The sequence below is a fragment of the Silurus meridionalis genome, chromosome 25 (genome assembly GCF_014805685.1).
Source record: "Silurus meridionalis isolate SWU-2019-XX chromosome 25, ASM1480568v1, whole genome shotgun sequence".
Taxonomy (NCBI): Eukaryota; Metazoa; Chordata; class Actinopteri; order Siluriformes; family Siluridae; genus Silurus; species Silurus meridionalis.
In genome coordinates, this window is record NC_060908.1 from 7,458,718 (window position 1) to 7,470,000 (window position 11,283).

The following is an 11,283-nucleotide window of genomic DNA, read 5'->3' on the forward strand; positions in this document are numbered from 1 at the left end:
AAATACTGATGGGAAAAAAAGAGAACAAAAAGTCTCTACAATCAGGCTCCACCCAATTAGAGCAGGGGTTTCCCTCAAGCAGCAGCCAATCAGAAGCTTCGGAGTGATGTCATACTTTTCCAGGAACTAAGATTTCCTGAGTTCACCGACCTGGCATAAGCCCCAGGCTGTACACAAACACGCGCGCGCGCACACACACAGTTACTTGTTTTGGACAGGTTGTGTGTCAGAACACTGATGAAAGAAGAAGGCGTAGAAATGAGAAGAGAATTGCGGAACATTTTTTAAACGAGCTTTCCTCATATTTCTTGCCTGTGTTTTTGCCTGGAAGCAATTTTGACTTCCATTCCAGACAAAAAAAAAAAAAAAAAAAAAAAAGTTACCTTTTGTATGTCTATTTCAGGCTTGTTCTACTTTTTTTAAGTTTCCTTGGGTTTTGAAAAAGCAAATTATAAATAGATACAAATACATTTACAGTATAGAAAAAAGGGGGTTTATGGAATTAATTCAGAAAAGTTTGTGGAGAAATTGTGTGTGTGTATATATATATATATATATATATATATATATATATATATATATATATATATATATATATATATATATATATACACACACACACACACACACACACACACACACACACACCATGGAACACCAATGTTTCCCAAAGAAATAACTCATGAAATTGCTCATATTTAAGGAGTTGTCTTATATGATGAAAAAAAACCCCAAATGTTAATATTTAGTAGGGATGCACCGAAATGAATATTCTTGGCCGAAACCGAAAACCGAAAAAGGAGGAAAGCAAGGCCGAAAACCGAAAAAACTAAAAACACCGAAAGAAATGATGGCAATTATTATTAGCATTGCATTAATGGCTATGACTGTGTACTAACCTTACTAAAATCAAGGCATTTCAATTGCATAAATTAATATTAAAGTCTCAAAGAATTAATCAATTACAAATTATGAAAATATTTATTTATAGCACATTGCAACAATGCACAGGATAAAATAAATTTAAATTTAGTCTTAAATGTTTAACTTTAATGCACTCATGTGTACGTTGAATAATAATGTACAGGCCCTCTGGCCTGCTGAAAGGTTGTACAATTAAATATGTTCTTTCCTAAAAACAAAGTGCATTCAGAACAAGTGCAACTGCTTAAAGATACAACAATATCACTGGGAAACTTCCTGCCTTTTCAAAAACGTCCGCCACAGACGGAGTGCGCATGCTCAGAGGGGTTTTGCTTTTCTGTGCGTTTGCGTTCCTCTGATATTCAGCATAGCGATCGGATGTTTGGATTTCAAATTAAACCCGACGTGGAGAAAGTTTTTGTAGACGAAATTTCGGCATTACATGTTTGCAAATCGCTATCCGTGAGTCTTTCTCAGATATACTGAAATACGTCCACACCGCAGACATGTTGTTTTAGACATGCACGTGCAGGCAGCGCTTTCTGTTTCCGTCATCACAACAAACTGTTTGCACTTTTGGGCCATTTTCGGCCGAAAATTTTCGGTGGCCGAATATTCGGTGCATCCCTAATATTTAGCTAATTATTAAGTATTAAACTGCAGACTACTTCTAACAAACAAACACACTTTCATGAGCAGTCTCTCAAAACAGAATGCTGAATGACTAAATGGTTAAAATGACTACTGCAGTTGCACTATATGAACAAAAGTATGTGTGACGTGACTTTTTCAGCCATATGTTGTTCTTCCCCATTCCCCAAACTGTTACTCTGGTGAGGACAGTGGATCTGCTCCTCTGCTGTGGACTGCTAGAATAAGGTTAACAGAAGTCTCTTTCAAAATCAAATTCTGTTTAGATATCTGGTGCCTGGGAATGCAGTAGCCCGGGGTGGGGGTAAAGAGAAGCTGTTCCTGGAGGAAAGCACCCCAGGAAGTAGAAAGCTGGGAAAGCTGGGTGTTAGAGATCCAGTGGGTGAATGGATGAGTAAAAGCAATTATTGTACAGTAACTAAAGAGTGCCTTCAGAGAAACAAAAAACCCTGGAAGAGTGTGAATGTGGATTTGTGTGAAAGGAGGTTTAGTGGTACCGCTATTTTGCATGTAACAGAGCATGTGAAGAGGGTGCATGTAAAATGGGTTTCCTTAGGTGAGTGAATTGAGAAAGAATAAAATCCTGTGATTACACTGCCAACGTGAACTGAAACTTCACAGGGAAGCAGGGCTGCATACAGACAGGTGTGTAGAGGCCTCCCCTAGATACGGCTATTAAAGTCGATAGGTCTGCATGGTAGGGAAAACCCAAGCTCGCGCTGGTGAGTCACTGTTACTGGAGTAGGAATACTTAGTACAGGGCTGGAGTATGTTATGTCTGTGTTTGTTGTGAAATGTAATATGTGTAAGTTTCAGAGAGATCCGGATGCATGCACGAGGTGAGTATAAAGCACATTGACACGATTTAGAAAAATAAGGAAATAAATTAAACTAAAATACTTCTTGCATAGATTATAAATAGTTGCATGCACAGATTCATGAAAAGTTCATGTGATTTCATTTAGGAGCTTTTCTTTCCCATCTGAACACACAACTAAGATAAATTCATAGTCATAATAATAAGAAACAGAGGGCATGTGGCTAGAGAGTGGGCAAGGAAAGTAAAAGTAATTTAAGAAGAGGGGTCAATAGAAATGGAGTGAATGCAGTAGTGGATGCAGTAGTGGGGAAATACAAGCCTTTTGAGAAAGATATTAATAAATATATGACGAACTGCGCCACTATCAGATTTTCATGAAGGACACAAATGGCCACCATCCTAAAATGATGCATGCCCTCCAAAACAGCAGGACCATACCCTGTGCTAAAGATCGACAGTAATGGCTGGACAACGTTTGTCCAGGATGCAGCAGTCAGAATTCTCATAAGGTCAAGAAAATATGACCATATATCCCCAATCTTATCGTCCATACACTGGCTACCTGTTACTACGAATTCTACTGCTACTTACTTACAAAACCCTAAATGTTCATCTCCCATGTATCGTTCCAGTCTTCTAACATGCTACAATCCATCATGCTCCTTGAGATCCCAAAACTCTGGACTTCTTGTAGTTCCTTGAATAGCAAAGTCCACTAAAGTTGGAAGATCATTCTCACATTCAGCTCCTAGACTGTGAAATAGTCTTCCTGACAGTGTTCCGAGCTCAGACACACTCTCCCAGTTTAAATGCAGATTAAAGACGTATCTTTTTAGCGAGTCCTACACATAACACACATCGCATACCATAACCTTGTGCTCCAGGACATCTGATCACATGCACATTATCAACTTGTGCTGTTAATATTATGAACAGCAGCAACGCTAATTCCTCTCCACTGCTTCTCTTTCTCTACCCATCCCGAGGCATCCTAGTTGCGTCAGCTCCAGTGACCTCATGAAGATTATGGACCTCTAAAGAAGTAGATGCCGACGCCGCAAACATACCTGGTACAGACATACCAGTGCAATTTGGATTCCACCCCATGTGGAGTTTGGACATTGGACCTCTTTAAATGTTTAAAGGCTCTGGCATGGAGAAGCTGGTGTCGGATCTATGAGGATTTCAAATGTTGAGCTATTTCATGAGTTGCTTAGTAGCTCCTGGTTCCATAATCTCAAATGACTGTAGAAGACTGTAGAAAGGACATTACTTATAATCCTATATGTCAGTGCTCATGTTAGTTCTCACTATCCAGTGTTCTGTATTGTTTAAAGATTTATAATCACACTCTTGATATCACCCAAATAAGGACAGGTTCCTCTTCTAAATCTGGTTCCTCTCAAGGTTTCTTCCTCATAACATCTAAGGGAGTTTTACCTTGCCACAGTTGCCATGGCTGATCATCAGGGATAAATACACATTGTTCACCTTAACTGTTAAATTCTGTAAAGCTGCTTTGAGACAATGTCCATTGTGAAAACCGATATAGAAATAAACTTGACTTGACAACAATACAAGTAAAAGGTACATGGAGACTTGAATGGATGTTATAGCTAAATGAAGATGGACAACCTGTTGGACATGGAAAAGCACGTGGGGACTTGTGTCCCGGACCCCTGCTCAGAGCAAGACAGACAGAATCCCAAGAACACTCCTTAAATAGAAGAATGGCTGAGAATGTGGACAGAAAAGCTATGGATCATTGGGGACAGTATCTGGGGACTAGCGCTCCCCAAGAGACAATAAAAATTGATCAGGAATGGAAACCTCACCCTAGGGAGTGAGAAGATTTGACAAGTTTTTAAAAAAATGAGTGAATATGAGGAACGGGTGAAGGAGATTCAGGAACTGGCCGTAGGATGGTCAAAGAAAGTAAAGACTTAAATAGAGAAGAGTTTCAAGCGACATGTACGCTAGTTCAAAATACCCTAAAGAAGACCTTAGAAGTAGGTGAAGAGATTGCAGCGTTGGAGAGTTTGGGGTTTAAGAATGATCCGGGGAGGTACGAAAGGTTAAATAGGACAGGTAAAGAATTGGAGACTATGGCATTAAACCCTTTAGTGGAGAGGAGAAGTAACAACAGGAAGAGAGCGTTAAGAAACAGATCCACGCTAAGAGCCCCAGCCTGTTACAGCTGTGCCATACCATCAAGCATTACCTGTTGTGACCAAAGAGTGAATAAATGAGGGCAAGAGAGCAAATAAAAAGCAAAGTGAAGAAAAAAAAGAGGAGGAGTATAATGAACCTGAGGAACAGAAGTGCCCACACCTGCCTGTAACTCAACTCCCTTTGACAGTAAAATCAAAGGGCCAATACACACCCTGGTCATTCATGGATGTGATGAGGTTAATGAATAGGTTGGCAGATGTGTGTGAAGGTGCACAAAGATGGATCACACAGTTCGAGGAAGGCTCGCTTTTAGGACATTATTGGTACCATCTGCCATCGAGGCAAGTTTTTGCTCAGACAACACACATCGGCCTCTCACACAACATCCACATTGCAGGAGCAGCGACAAGCCGGTTAACGCTGCTGCATGATATTCCATATTACTGCAAGCTGACTCAGCATTTTCTGTTCACCGATAGCGCTCTCTGTAGGGGGGAGTGGAGGTTAAAAAAAAAAAAAAAAAACACACCACGGCACTAAACATTTATTTAAATACTCATACATGTGTTGTCAAAATCAGAGACGAAAGTTCCTCATTGCCTCAGAGTGAGGCCAGGATGCTCGTGTTTGGGTAAGTGGGAGTCTTTTATAGACTGCAGTACTGATACTGAGCCAGATGGATAAAAAAAAAATAGACTCACTGAAGCTCATCTGGTGCAAAGATTTGAATTTTCATGCTTCATCACCCAGATGGAGGGATATGAACACTTTCTTTTTTTTTTCTCTACTAGAAACCTGCGATTGCTGAGCCGAGGACTTCAACACGAGGTGATTTGAAAGACTTTCAGATATACAGACTCTATAGAGCTCTACAGAGAGAGAGAGAGAGAGAGAGAGAGAGAGAGAGTGAGATGCAGTCGCATTACTCGGTGCTCAATTAACATTCCTTGATGAAACATTTAATGATGCAATCGCACACTAAATCTTCCTGTCCCTCGTTGCCTGAGTGTCCTGCTTATACACAAACACACACGTTTGCCTTGCTATCCTTGGAAGGACCTTCCATTGACAAAATCATTAATGCATTTAATTAATGCCAACCTTCATCTCAGTAACCAAATGGAAACCTTTGGCTGTTTTATTTATTCATTTCTTTTTTTTTTTTTTAGCCGTTTTCTTTATGGGGACCAGCCAAAGGTCAAAACCGTCATATATTTCAATCCTTGTTGGAACATTTGGTCCTCATTAAGCTAAAAAACCATACAAATGCAGCACTATTGGCTGACTGACTACATCAACTCCAAATATTAATATGTGGCTATGAAAACTAGCTGGCACCTAAGGGACTTCAATATAAAACTAATCAATAAATGCACACTCACCCTGCGCTTTCGTCGCGTTTATTTACTGTTTATTTGATTTAGTTATTAAGATAAGATTATGAGATAATCATAGGCGAGTTTAAAAAAATAAATAAAAAACAACTTTAAATGAGATCGATAAAACAAAGCTCCAAGGCACCAAACATATCTTAGCTGACGCACTACATTTGGGGTTGATGTGGGAAAAAAATAAATGCGGTAATTGAATTTTTTCGCCACCAGATCTCATTAAATTAAATGATTATTAGCTCGACCCGGAGAGAAAGAGCATTTACACTGGTGCAAAATGTGGTCTTGATTCAAAAAGAATCCGTAATCTTAAAAACCATCAGGATCAAACACAAATACGTCACAGTTACTCTGAGACCAAATTCGTCTTGCTGATGTTTATGTATCGATTCCTTTATTTTTATTTCTTTATTTGTATAGCAGTCATACACACAGTCTTATTTGTGGCAGCCTGTGCCTCGAGGAGAGCTGGCCTGTTGTAGTAGCGGCTGCTTATGTGCTGGGTGTATCTGTGCGAGGGAGAGAGAGAGAGAGAGAAAGAGAGAGAGAGAGAGAGAGAGTGTGAGATGCAGTCGCATTACTCGGTGCTCAATTAACATTCCTTGATGAAACATTTAATGATGCAATCGCACACTAAATCTTCCTGTCCCTCGTTGCCTGAGTGTCCTGCTTATACACAAACACACACGTTTGCCTTGCTATCCTTGGAAGGACCTTCCATTGACAAAATCATTAATGCATTTAATTAATGCCAACCTTCATCTCAGTAACCAAATGGAAACCTTTGGCTGTTTTATTTATTCATTTCTTTTTTTTTTTTTTAGCCGTTTTCTTTATGGGGACCAGCCAAAGGTCAAAACCGTCATATATTTCAATCCTTGTTGGAACATTTGGTCCTCATTAAGCTAAAAAACCATACAAATGCAGCACTATTGGCTGACTGACTACATCAACTCCAAATATTAATATGTGGCTATGAAAACTAGCTGGCACCTAAGGGACTTCAATATAAAACTAATCAATAAATGCACACTCACCCTGCGCTTTCGTCGCGTTTATTTACTGTTTATTTGATTTAGTTATTAAGATAAGATTATGAGATAATCATAGGCGAGTTTAAAAAAATAAATAAAAAACAACTTTAAATGAGATCGATAAAACAAAGCTCCAAGGCACCAAACATATCTTAGCTGACGCACTACATTTGGGGTTGATGTGGGAAAAAAATAAATGCGGTAATTGAATTTTTCGCCACCAGATCTCATTAAATTAAATGATTATTAGCTCGACCGAGAGAAAGAGCATTTACACTGGTGCAAAATGTGGTCTTGATTCAAAAGAATCCGTAATCTTAAAACCATCAGGATCAAACACAAATACGTCACAGTTACTCTGAGACCAAATTCGTCTTGCTGATGTTTATGTATCGATTCCTTTATTTTTATTTCTTTATTTGTATAGCAGTCATACACACAGTCTTATTTGTGGCAGCCTGTGCCTCGAGGAGAGCTGGCCTGTTGTAGTAGCGGCTGCTTATGTGCTGGGTGTATCTGTGCGAGGGAGAGAGAGAGAGAGAGAGAGAAAGAGAGAGAGAGAGAGAGAGAGTGTGAGATGCAGTCGCATTACTCGGTGCTCAATTAACATTCCTTGATGAAACATTTAATGATGCAATCGCACACTAAATCTTCCTGTCCCTCGTTGCCTGAGTGTCCTGCTTATACACAAACACACACGTTTGCCTTGCTATCCTTGGAAGGACCTTCCATTGACAAAATCATTAATGCATTTAATTAATGCCAACCTTCATCTCAGTAACCAAATGGAAACCTTTGGCTGTTTTATTTATTCATTTCTTTTTTTTTTTTTTAGCCGTTTTCTTTATGGGGACCAGCCAAAGGTCAAAACCGTCATATATTTCAATCCTTGTTGGAACATTTGGTCCTCATTAAGCTAAAAAACCATACAAATGCAGCACTATTGGCTGACTGACTACATCAACTCCAAATATTAATATGTGGCTATGAAAACTAGCTGGCACCTAAGGGACTTCAATATAAAACTAATCAATAAATGCACACTCACCCTGCGCTTTCGTCGCGTTTATTTACTGTTTATTTGATTTAGTTATTAAGATAAGATTATGAGATAATCATAGGCGAGTTTAAAAAAATAAATAAAAAACAACTTTAAATGAGATCGATAAAACAAAGCTCCAAGGCACCAAACATATCTTAGCTGACGCACTACATTTGGGGTTGATGTGGGAAAAAAATAAATGCGGTAATTGAATTTTTTCGCCACCAGATCTCATTAAATTAAATGATTATTAGCTCGACCCGGAGAGAAAGAGCATTTACACTGGTGCAAAATGTGGTCTTGATTCAAAAAGAATCCGTAATCTTAAAAACCATCAGGATCAAACACAAATACGTCACAGTTACTCTGAGACCAAATTCGTCTTGCTGATGTTTATGTATCGATTCCTTTATTTTTTATTTCTTTATTTGTATAGCAGTCATACACACAGTCTTATTTGTGGCAGCCTGTGCCTCGAGGGAGAGCTGGCCTGTTGTAGTAGCGGCTGCTTATGTGCTGGGTGTATCTGTGCGAGGGAGAGAGAGAGAGAGAGAGAAAGAGAGAGCGAGAGAGAGATCTCTCTCTCCCTATTCCCTACTGAGATGTAATGATGAAAGTTAATAGAGAAAAAGAAAAGAGCAGATCCATGCGGTGAGGCGTGAGAGTGATGAATAATGGCCACTATTAGAGACCACATGAAACGGCTTGAGAGCGGAGATCCGACTCATGACGTATTCACTTTTGTGACTTGCAGTGATAAAATGTTCAAGTTTTATGCTTTGAGAGGCCACGCCCCCATGACAAATCAAACCAAACTTGACCCTAGCTTTGTAAACTAGCTCAATATGGAACAGAGAAGAGTTTTAACACAGCTTTTACATTTTTCATACCTTCACCCACACCTGTACGTTTTAAACAGAACCATGCGTGTTTCAGAAGTTGCAGTGTGCTGCTGGTTTTCACCAGGGGTAAATGTACCTGATTTTACCAACACCCTTGTGGCTGATGAACGCCAAAGTCCACAAGCACACTCCAAAAATCTAGTGGAACATCTTCCCAGAAGAGTGGAGGGAATTATATGAGCAAATTAAAACTAAATGTGGAATGCGATGCGTAGAAAAACATATACCATTTTTATGACCAGGTGTCCGCAAACTTTTGGCAATATAGTGTACATCGAAAAATGATTGTAATTCCAGGGAACACTGATGGACACTTATTAGAGGGAAAAAAAAACCACCTGAATTTGTAAGGAACAAAATACTTATGGGTTCTTATGGGAAAACATTAATCGACCGCGTCCTAGTTTTCAAGTATGCGTTAACGGCATGGCTGCTGAACAACTTGTCGCCTGTGCAAGTCGTCAGAAATTCATGCTACACATTCACGTGCATCAATAACAACAAATGTGTGGCTCAGATGCTTGTAGACTAGCTCTTATTGAGTACTTGTTTTAACCGGTAGCAGATGGTTCCAATTAAAAAACTATTAAGTTAGTTTTTCTTTGAAAGCTACATTAACAATTCTAAACAATAAGTAATTGTTTGATTTAATATATTATTCCTCTGAAGAATTTTATTTTGTAGGGTGAGTCGCCAGAAAATGGGAGCAAAACAAAAGAAGAAAAGCACCTAAATAGAGATACGGAGATGTACATTTAGAAAGTTTTAGGGATATTTATTATTTTTATTGATTAAGTACCTGGCTGACAAGGTAACAAGGTCAGGTCTGTAATCTGAAACATTTATATTTTGCATATCTTTTTCTTTTTTTTTATTTGTATAAATAACACATTTCGCTGCAAATACCAATATTGTTTTATTTGATTGCTCTTGTGGTGTGGAATCATAGCAAAGGCAATAAATTGAAAGGGGACCATCTTTCAAACTTTCATGAGAGTTAACAGAGTTTTTCCAAACTTCTACATAAGCAAATCAAACAATCTACATTAAATAGGTCTCTATTCATTTGGGGGGAACTGGGAGTTCAGTGGTTACTGATCGAAAGATAAGTTTATTTTCCAGCAGTTGGGGACTTGAGCTAAGCCCTTAACACACTTTGCACCAGGGGTACTGTATCATGGCTGACCTCCTGTCCTGACCCCAGCTTCCTAACAACCTGGGAAATGCAAGGAAGGAAATTCACTGTGCATTCATAAAGTTTATGTGATAAGTAAAAGCACTTTCTTTTTTAAATTCTGACTATTGGAGACTCTTTTTATATACAAAAAAGTACAGACAGCTCCATAATATCAACACCTTGTTATTAATAATACACAATGATGTATGTTTTTAGCATTAGATTATGAAAATGGTTTTCCATATGGATCTATGCAAATGAAGCGTTACCCTAGATATGATAGTATCAGAACAGGGCTCAGCCGGGAATACTGTCTGAGGGGGTTGTTCGGGAAGATTAATCAATACCCTATGACCACTTGGGTATTCAGGTCGAAGAATTGTGGTAGAAATCAATGTCTTCATATGCATGGTGGGTATGACACTGTAGTGAGTGAGAGGAAGAGTTGAGAGCAGGACAGGAGAGGAAGCGCTGTTAGATATGCAAATTACAATCCTCGCCTGCACTAACAGCAGCTTCCTGAAAAACTATTCGTGGGACATGATACAAATGATACAGCAGTTATGACACGCAACAAAAAAACCCCAACTTTTTTTGGTATCATAAGATAATTATAGGGGGGAACAAACTAAACTAAAAAGTATGTATACCATGCAAAATAAATTGCGTTCCCACATGGTTGGTTACCAGTTACATAACATGACTAAACTGGTCTTCTTAACTATTAGGTATCAATATAAATATATAGTAGTCCTTCATAAACTTTCTCTCTATCTATTGCTACACATACTCCCGAGATGCCTCTGATTTCCTTCTGGAATAAAGTTTGTCTTCAATTGGAAACTGTTCACAGCTGCTGCGGAGGATGGATCCACAGCCTAAAGCTTGCTGTTCACGGTTCCTGTGGAGATTTAACTCAACTCATTTTTTGCCGTTATAAATTTTACATTCAAAGGTTCCCTGGTGGTCTAGTGGTTAGGCTGCGGTGCTCTCACCGCTGCAGCCCGGGTTTGATCCACGGTCAGGGAACCAACCCCAGCCACTCTTAGTGCCGGTCCCAAGCCCGGATAAATGGGGAGGGTTGCGTTAGGAAGGGCATCCAGCGTAAAAACGTGCCAAATCAAAACATGCGGATGATCCTCTGTGGCGACCCCTAATGGGAGAAGCCGA

General features: G+C 39.2%; 1 protein-coding gene across 1 annotated transcript in view; it reads right to left on the minus strand.

The window, feature by feature from the left end:
- The window catches only part of atp2a3 (ATPase sarcoplasmic/endoplasmic reticulum Ca2+ transporting 3), a 77,731-nt gene that overhangs the window by 20,799 nt on the left and 45,649 nt on the right, over positions 1 to 11,283 (minus strand). The window lies entirely within an intron of this gene.